This window comes from Camelus dromedarius, chromosome 10 (assembly GCF_036321535.1).
Source record: "Camelus dromedarius isolate mCamDro1 chromosome 10, mCamDro1.pat, whole genome shotgun sequence".
Taxonomy (NCBI): domain Eukaryota; kingdom Metazoa; phylum Chordata; class Mammalia; order Artiodactyla; family Camelidae; genus Camelus; species Camelus dromedarius.
Genome location: NC_087445.1, coordinates 69,534,288 through 69,544,024, shown reverse-complemented (window position 1 = coordinate 69,544,024; position 9,737 = coordinate 69,534,288). Strand labels below are relative to the sequence as shown.

Sequence of the window (9,737 nt, the reverse complement as noted above, 5' to 3'; positions counted from 1 at the left end):
TCAGAGTCACTGGAATTAGCTGACTGCATATTTGTTTGTCTTTGAATATGTAGAGGCTGGCACATCTGGTGAGTAAAGGGTGAATTTTGAAGTCAGGTCTGAATTCAGATCCCAACTCGTCTGTTTCCTGGTTGTAAGAACAAACGACTCCCAAACCCCAGGTTTCCCTATCTGTAAAATGGAATCGTTGGGAGGATTGAATAAGGTAATGTAGCATCATGCCTGGTTCTTAGTCAGTGCTCAATCCAATAGCAAGTACAATTCATCCAGTGATTACTCCATCCAGGCCCTTTGCTAAGACTTTTCATAATTATTCAACTTAATGATAACTACTGTGATAGCCATCATTATAATCACAGTAAGGTCAGGACCCTGTCTATCTATCCAGGTCCAAGGGGAAGTCACTTGTTCAGCTTCCAGCCAACATTCCACAAATGTCTACTGAGCTTTGCTATGCTCCAGATCAGGCCCTGGGCTCTGCAAAATACCAGTGGCTCCTAATTCTCTCCTATTCATATTAAAGAAGTAAAAAACACAAATAAAATTCAGGGAAAAGACCAGACATGTGAGCTTTCACTATAAATGTAAATGGGTTAATTTCCTTTACTAAAACAAAGGTGACAACAAGACAAGCTGAAAATAGTGGGGAAAAAGAAAATTTAGTTGCGTGTTTTTTATAAGAGAATTAAGACAAGCTATGGAAAGAAAAAGTCTCAAATGAAGTAGCTTTGTATTTACAAATTTTTGAATTATGTTTCAAATGAATAATAAACCACACTGAAAGGGAAAAAAGGACTAACTCAAGCAACTATTTCTTGGTCATTCTTGTTCAGAGGCCAAGTTAATAATCTCCGTATTGTTCCAATTTTAGTATATGTGCTGCTGAAGCAAGCACCCCACATAACTTGAGCACAGAACTTTGACATAGACCCTCACCTAAAGACAAAAAGAATGGCAAACAGATACCAAGACTTACCTAACGGGCTTGTTTTTCATAGTGGCATGGATTAGTCATTCTGAAACTACTCTCTGTATATTGGTGTATTGAGTAAAAGGTGAAATATATTGAAGATGGTGAGAGCCAGGTTTCTTACTGTTGTAGAAGGGACGTGCAAATAGGAAATGGGTAAGGCCAGGAAGATTACTGTGGTTTTGGACCAGAACTGGAGGCATCAGTATGCTCTTAGATTTATATTTATCTATGTATGTGTTTCCTAGTTCTGTTCAATGAGAGGACCTAGAAACAATGATATTCTGAGAACAGTGAGCCCACCTAGTGCCCAGCTCCTTGCTTCTTAATACTGTAATGCCATCCTCCACTGGGAGAACGAGGGCTTCTTGAAGAAATGGCTGGTTTCTGGGCTGGGCCAGAGAAAGTACAGGATGAGTCTTCAGCATTCTTTTGTGCCAGAGAATAAGGAAGTGCTCAGTGAATAAGAGAGACACATCAAAAGGACATGGCATCCACCTCGAATGAGCTCTCACTGGCCAAATCCAGAACAACTTGGTTATTACATAAATAATGATAGTAATGAATTATAACCTGTTGACTAAGTTAAGAATGCATGTGCCCACGGTTGACTGTATGTGTGTATGTACCCCGTAAACTCTTCTTTACAGTAGAATGCTGTCTCATAATGATAGAAATTTTAAGTCACAACTTTGCAATCATCAGAGAAATTAATATAGATAAAAATCAAGATGCTAAAACTAGAGGGTGGAAGTTTATGGGAAATAAAATTTATATAGTCTCAAAGTACTCCCCCACAAATTACTTTTTAATTATGAAGAGAAAGTAGTACTTGTATAATAGATAAAATAAGGTGGTGATAGACACCACCTTAACCAAGTGATCAAAGTAACCATTTCCAATAACAGGACAAATTGGCATCAAGTACTTCTTAGTGTGATGTACTGAGAAAGACTTAGTATCAGATCTGTGGTATACCTGCCCAGAATGCACAGCCTGAATCTAATTATAGGGAAAATATCTGACAAATGAAAATTGAGGAATATTTTACAAAATAAATGACCTGCACTCTTCAAAAATGGTAATGCCATGGAAGAAAAAGAAATGCTGGGAAACTGTTCCAGAGTTAAGGGAGGCTTAAATGTGATGTGTTATTCTGGATTGGACCATGAACCAGAAAAGAATTGCTCTCAGTTTCACCAAATCTGTGTCAGACCTATAAATTAGCTATAACATTACATCAACACTACATTTCCTGATTTTACTAATTGTACTGTGGCTATGTGAGTGTTCACATTCTTAGGAAATATACACTGAAGTATTTAGGGGAAAAGGGGTGTCATATCTGCAACATACCCTCAAATCGCTCAGAAAAAAGCTGTACCTGGAACGATAAAGCAAATGTCACAAAATGTGACTAGTTAGTGAACCTGGGGGAAGAATACATAGGAGTTATTTGTGCAATTCTTGTAACTTTTCTACAACTTTGTCATTATTTCAAAGTAGAAAGTTAAACAGAAAGAAAGAAAGAAAAAAAAAAACCTGTTTGGATTCTTTTCTTCAAAGAAGCTATTTTCCCTCAAGGAACTCATACGTATGGTTGCCTTTTCAGCAAGTCTAGACTCTTCCTTAGCAATTTGGGTAAACAGCCCAATCTTCAGAAACAGACAGGGATTTGTTCCTGAGTTCCTCATTCCCCAGCCATGCGTTACAGGTTATGCTTCCCGACCATCAGCCCTTCCTGTCAGGCTCATGGACAATATCCACTGAATAATTTTGCCTCATGTCATCTCTGAGTCCCCAGTGCTCATCTCTGCACGAGGCCAGAGCAGGAGTGCAGGGGAGTTTGTGATACTGAAAGGCTGAAATATCTAATTGCCTCCAGGGCAATAGCAAGAGTTGGGACTAAGAGGGAATGAGGAAGAACCCAACTGGCCTCCTGCAGGGCAAGGACCCTCATACCTGTCTGGACCCTGGACCAGAAAACTTCAGACACAGAGGTGCCTGGAAGCCTCCATCCTGTGTCCTGCTGACAAGGGGATTTGTCTTGGAATGGGCAGTCAGGAGAGAGAGCAGAGTAAATTCCCCTCTGCAGGGGTGACTCAGGACTAATCCCATCTGTGTGGTTAAGGGTGAGCAGGATGACAGCTTTGCTAAACTGCTCTTCAGGGTTCATTGGAAGTTTACCAGCTCCCGCCGGTTTGTTAAACTCACTGGTGGCAAATGCAGTGAGGTCTCTGCCTGCCCCTCTGATCTTGATCTGATCTTGTGAGTCTGGGCACAAGGTTTTCGGTTCGACTTTCCAAATTGCCTCAGATCCTCACATCTCTGTTCTTGAAGACCCTAGGGTGATGGGGCTTTAGGTTGGGGTTTTTGGAAGTGAGTGGCCATGGATGAGACTGGGGAGGTGAATGAGGCCTTAAAAGTCACCCCTGGGAGTGTGGTTTGATCCTCAGAACAATGGGAGGAGCCATGGGACAGTGAAAGGCAATGGAGTGAAACGGTCAGATTTTTCATTTTAGAAAGTTCACTGTAGCAGCTGAAGTTGAAGATCAGAGGGTGGGAATGGACGACAAGCAGAAAGATCAACGCAGAGGCTGTCACACAAATCCAGGCAAAAACTAGAGTGAGAAGTATCATTCAGACCATGTTCTATAACAGAAACAGCAAAACTTCCTATTCTCAGGGCAAACATTGTTAATGCTTCATTGTCCTCCCTTGCCCTGGGCTCATGGGTGGGCACTCCTGTAGGTGCCCACCACCCATCAATCCGGGTAGGCTCACTGGGTAACAGAAATTTGCCCTCCCCATTCTCTGTCAGAGAAGGCAAGGGAGAGCAACAGTTCTGAGGATGCGCTTGTGTTTGCTAACAGCTCACCTTGCGGCTGCCCCAACCTGAGGCCCTGGGAGTTGGACCAAGGGTGATACCCCAAGTCAGTGCTCGAGGTCCCTCACAGTGCGTTGTGCCTCGGCCTGCTGTATGCCCTCCGTGTTCCCACTTAGCGCTTTTGCACTTCCATTAGCTCATTTCAACCGCACAATGTTCCTGGAAGGTCAAGATTGTCACCCCCACTTTAGAGATGAGGAAACTGAGATCAGAGACTTCAGGTAGACCACTAAGTTCCACACGGGGTAGGTGGCAGACCTGGGATTCAAACCAAAGACTCTCAGGCTCCCAAAGCCAAGGCTCCTTCCACCAGAAGCTTGGTCCAGCTGTAGCAGCTGTTCACATCTGTCACGGCCTCATGCAGAAAAGCCAGAACAGGTTGGGGCAGACCATCTTGGTAACAGTAGCTTTCCCTGTCAGTAAAATCCCTGGCTTAAAAAGACCTGGGAAACTTGACTTCTGAATCACCCTATCTAATCCGCTCTGTGTTGAGCCATGGAGAAGGGAGACTCTGGCCCCCGGTTGGGGGTGGGGGGATTGCTGAGAGGGTGCTGCACAGATGGTGGGGGGTGGGGCCCTCTTGCTGTGGAAGAGAATAAAGTTTCTGTCCTTGTACAGTTGGAATGAGGGCCCCGGAGCAAAGCAGCCAGGGCCAGGGCAGGGCCAGCCAACCTCTGGCACGTGAAATGCCACCCTGAGCTCATGGCAGATAATCTCGGTAATAATTCATCCTCCCTGGCAGGCGTGCATCCTGAAAGCCCTGTCTGTTCCTGCCTCATGGGGTCCCTGTTGGAATGTAGGGGGTCGAGGGGCTGGCCCCAGATGTGGGCAGAGTTCAGACTGGCCCGGGTGGGCGGGGTAGCGTCTGGGCACTGCCTGGGGGCAGAGGGAGTCTTTGTGCTCTGTGCCCTAGGTACCCCACCCCCACCCGCAGTCACCCCGTTGGGGAGAAATGGCTGATGCACCAGGCTAAGGCCTGCTTCCTCTCCTCCCTCCTCTGGGGCGGCTAGGGAGGAGGGTGCTTTCCTGGGTGCAGACTGGCATCTGACAGATCGACCCCATTATGCCTGGGGTGCTCCTGAGCAGTGGGAACGGAGGGGGAGGGGGCCTCAATCCTGAATGCCTGACACAGTCTCCTGGGGAACATTTCAAATAGGCCAGATCTCAGTCCTTACCCTGAGAAACCACGGTCTGTTGGTCTGGGGTAGCACCTGGGAATCAGGCAGTGATTCCACCAGGAGCTGGGTTTGAGAACCACAGGCATGGTATTTTGAGAGCTTGGTGCTACAGCTCAGCTCCTACCAGCTGTGTGACTTTGAACATGTGATGTAGCAGTTGGCGCCTCAGTTTCCTCAAACGTGGACAGAAATGGTACATATTTCGTGGGGTCACTGGAAGGATTCAGTGAGATGATGGTGTAAAGACACAGCAGTGTGTCTGGCACAGAACACACACTCCGTTGTGGTTGTATAGACGTTACTTCCCACCCCAGCCAAGGGGAAATTTTAGGGCTTGAAGTCCTAGGGAGAAAGTCTAGAAGGTAGACAGAGGTCTCCTTTAGGGACCACATCATTAAAGGGGACCAGAGAAAGCTCTTCACCCTGACAGGGAGGCAGGTTGGGAGGTGTTGGCTGCTCTGTGACTCCTGTGGCTCCTGGAGAAGGCCACACCCCTTGGCAAGGCACCTGGAGCCCCTCGGGGCTCCCTGCTCTTGAAGCACCAAGAACACCATGGGGATGTGGTCGCATCTGGCTTGCCTACCTCCCAGCAAGTTCTCAAGGGGAGGGTGAGACTTACTCAGCTTGGTGCCCCTGAGGCGGGCACAAAGGCATCAGTCACGTTGAATATCCCTCAGCGCATGACACAGACCTGCAAGAGAGGGCAGATCCTCTGAGCAGGGAATTAACTGGTCACATGGCAACAGTAGCTACCACTTCCTGAACGCCCACCGTGTGCTCGGCATCATGTTCAGGGCCTACAAAACATCACAAGCCTTGCCACTGTTCTTTCTGGCAGGTGATACTGCCCACCAGGCTGGTGAGGGCCAGAGATAAGTCATTCTGACCCCTGAGCCCACTGGACTCTACAGATGCTGGCCTTTGTTGGCCACTGAGACGCCTTGAACACTGGGTTCAGAGCTGCATGCCTGGCACATCCAGCATCGTGAGAGTATTATTGCCACAGACAGCAGAAATGCCACAGCTTTCTTTGCTGCCCAAGTCCCTGGCTGCAGACCAGGGTGGAGTGTTTAGGCAGGTGTATTTCCCTGATGATGGGTTTTCTCATTTTCATAGAACTGCGGGATGGAGAGTCACTGGAAATATCCCGTCTGCTCTCCAACCTTCTGATCCAAGACTGCATTCTAGAGACTTCCGCCTAGAACCTGACTTAGGGATGGCCTCCACAAATATGCTGCATAAATAAAATGAAAGTGTGGCCCATTCAGTGGCCACAACCTCAAAGCCAAGGGTGCCTTGGCTCAGCAGACTGTATATGAACTTGGCCAAGGTTCTGTGACAGATCACTTGGCTATTTGCAGACATTTGCCGGGGGTCTCCTGGGTGCTGATGCACAAGGAGGGGACAAGCTCTGCTTTCATGGAGATAGGCCCTAAGCATGTAAACTAATAAGTAAATACCTGTTAGTGAAGAGACAGAGGGCTTGTGATGACAGAAACTTTAAGCCCAGTATTGAGGACAGCTTCCCTGGGGAGGTGACATTTCAACTGATACCTGAATGACCAGAGGGAGGCAGTTATGCACAGGTGAGGCTACGAGTGTATCAGGCAAGGGATGCGAAGCTGATGCAAAGGCCAGGGAGGATGGGCCATGGGGAACAGATGGGATCGGTGCCGGTGAGGGGCCAGAGAGGGGAGGTCATGGTCCAGGTTACCCAAACCCCAGCCATGTCTGGCCTGCTTGGAACTAGGGTCAGCCCCAGTGGGGTCTGTGTGGTGAGAGGGACATGGTCCCATCAGCCTCTGCCATGGCAGGAGTAGCACCGTGCTTCTGGCTGTCCTGTCCTGTGTGGAGTGGGACCCTTGTCATTGTACAGGGCCACAGGGACAGTGCCCAGTGCCTAGCTCCCAGGCAAGGCAGGGGCTCTGCCAAGGCTGGCCTGCAGCTGGGGAGGCCGGGGAGGGAAGGCCTGGCTGAATAAGTGTGTGTGTGTGTGGGTGGTTAGTCCAAATCCAAGTCTCCCATCAGCTGTTTGAGTGCTCCTTGGAGGTACCTAAGCCACCACGTGAAGGACCATTGAGTCACATGGGAGAATCTATACCCTTCTGATCTCATCCCTCTGATTACATAAAGGACAATGTCCATTTGCTGTTGGCTCGCCCTTCATGTCCCCTGAACATTTGTTAATCTTCCTATTTACACAAAGAGCTTGAACCAGGCTCACAGGCACAGGGTCCAGCGGAATGCAGTAGTGCAGTTTGTTCTCAGTGTCGCATCCCAGTCACCTTGTATTTGCGGTCACTAGCTTTCTTTTTACTCTTGTAATATTCCTCCTTTAAGAACTAAAAAAAAATTTTTTTTTTAAATTTTTGTTAACAGCTTATAAAGCTTCTCTTTGAAATATAATTATTTTAGTAAAAAGAATGAAATGATCAGAAAAAGAAAGAGAGTAAACCACACTGAAGATGGTAGGGAAATGACAAAAATCTCAAAGAGGGCCTGTACACCAATGACCGAAGTTTGAGAAACATGGGACTCAGTGGTGCTCCAGGCCCCCTCCCCAATTCCATGATACTGTCTTTTTCCCAGGAAAGCATTTCTTTTTGTTCTGACCTCTCCCTCAGCCCCACATTCTCTGACCAGGATTCTGTCTGCAGCCAACACAAGAAGTAGGGCTGCAGGCCGTGTCTGCACAACTTTGGGAATGGTTTTCTTCTCCTCTCCACTGGGAGGGGTCTGGTTTTCAACCTGAACTGGATTCTTCAGCCCTAGTTCATTATTCAGATCAGTTTCCAGCAACAGTAGAGTCACAAGGCCAATTCTCAGAACAAACTATTTTTTAAGTTATTAAATGTCTATGTTAGGATATGGATGCAGACCATAGCATTTGGTCAAGACTTTTAAGTCAAGCTTTTGATCGTGTATTTATTTAAGTACGTTCCAACTTGCTTCAAAAAAGGCGTTGTGGTGATTTACAAAAATAGATAAAATACAATACAATAAAAATAAAGAGATCCAGGTAAAGGTAAAAGCAGAAAGCTAAATGAAGCCAGAGTCCAGTAGGAGACTCAGTACAATTGTTAAAAATAATCTCAATTTGACTTTGAGCTTCTCAGTGGCCAAAGCAAAGAAGAAAATCTGACTGGTTACAAAATTCCTAACAACAGTTAGTTTGGGGCTTTGGTGTAAAAACAGACCTGGTTCAACTCTTGACTCTACTACTTGTTAGATTCATGACCCTGAGCAGTTTGCTTAACCTTTCTGAACCTGAGGTTCTTCACCTGTAATGGGGAAAAGTAATGCCGACCTGGGGGTTCCTGGGTGGATCAGTGACAATGTATGTAAAGGTGCCTTCTAGCTCGATGAGGATACTGCTTGGGCCCTCAGCTGTTCTTGGTCCTCACTAAGCTGCAAGTCTTCAGCCATAGAAGAGAGCTGACATCCGTCCCCATTGTCAGTCCCTGCCTACCCGAACAAGCAGCATGTTAGGGGCACAGCCAGGTTCTAACCCAGGATGCGCTAACTCCTGTCCAGGGCTCCCTGACAACCACCCAGTGCTGCGTCCTCCTGTCAGCAGGGTGGTTTCCAATGCTGTCATGGAGGAAAAGATGCTTTAGAGCACATGGGCTCTTAGGAGCCCTCAAATCATTCCCCAGAACCACCCCCCACCCAAAGCCTCACCTTTGGGCAGAGGCGCCGTTCTCTCCCCAAACAGAGCAGATTAAATATTAAGGCCTGGAAATCTCTAGGGAGGAATCAGAGGGAGGTGGGTGCCAAGTCCCCTTCATGTATTATGTTGTTCAGAAACACCAGAGATGGCTTCCTTAGCCTTCATAGCCCAGGTCAGCAGGAAACGCTGGCCCTCTCCTTCCTTGTTTGAAGTACCTGTTACCAAATGTAATAAATCCTACAACAAAAACCCTTCTCTGCCTCCCATCCCTGATAGGACAAAATCCAATTGTTTTAGAATTTTCTTTTCTCTGTTAATTTATACTGGACTTTGTTCCAAATGTGACTGTAGGCAGTCACTCCTTGGCTTGGCATTTAAGGGTCTTTACAAGCTGACCTCAACCTTCTTCTTGGGTCTCCTATGCAGATGTAGTTTATGGCCAGACACACTGGTGAAAAGCAATGGCCACCACTTCTGGAGCTGCCACTAGAGTGGCACACAGTTGGTAAATAACATATACTGACCAGCCCTGAAAGCCTGAATCTGCCACAAACTAAGCTGCGCTGTGTTCTTGGGTAGTCCCTTCACCTCGGGTTCCTTATCTGTAAAACGTGCACAATCTGAGTATGTATATATACATATACCTTCTACTGTTGTGAAGACGCAAGAAGTATGTGCATGTGGCACGCTTAGCCCACTGTTGATGCTCAGGTTACATTATCTGATCTGGGAACCTGGCTCTCCACTTAACTGCCTCCATTTAACTTCTCTGGGCTCCAGTCTGACCATCTGTAAAATGAGGAAAATAACCACCAACAACGTAACCCACATACAGGGGCTTGAAAACAGAAAGGCCTTAGTGAACGTTTAGAGGCCGCAGCCAGCATCCTCCCCGCCCTGAAAACCATTTTGCTTATCCTTTTTCAAAATCGGTCCATTCTAACTTTCCCTTTTCTCAGACTAACGGGGAAAGAGGAGCCTGAACACTTCTCACATGGTTGGGCTGTGATATCACAAAAGACAAGAGTCTTC

General features: G+C 46.9%; 1 non-coding gene across 1 annotated transcript; it reads right to left on the bottom strand.

The window, feature by feature from the left end:
* Nucleotides 1–786: 786 nt before the first annotated feature.
* On the bottom strand, nucleotides 787–895 carry LOC116152822 (U6 spliceosomal RNA). Its single transcript, XR_004136527.2, has one exon. It is a non-coding gene; the product is annotated as a U6 spliceosomal RNA (small nuclear RNA).
* Between the last annotated feature and the right edge of the window lie 8,842 nt (nucleotides 896–9,737).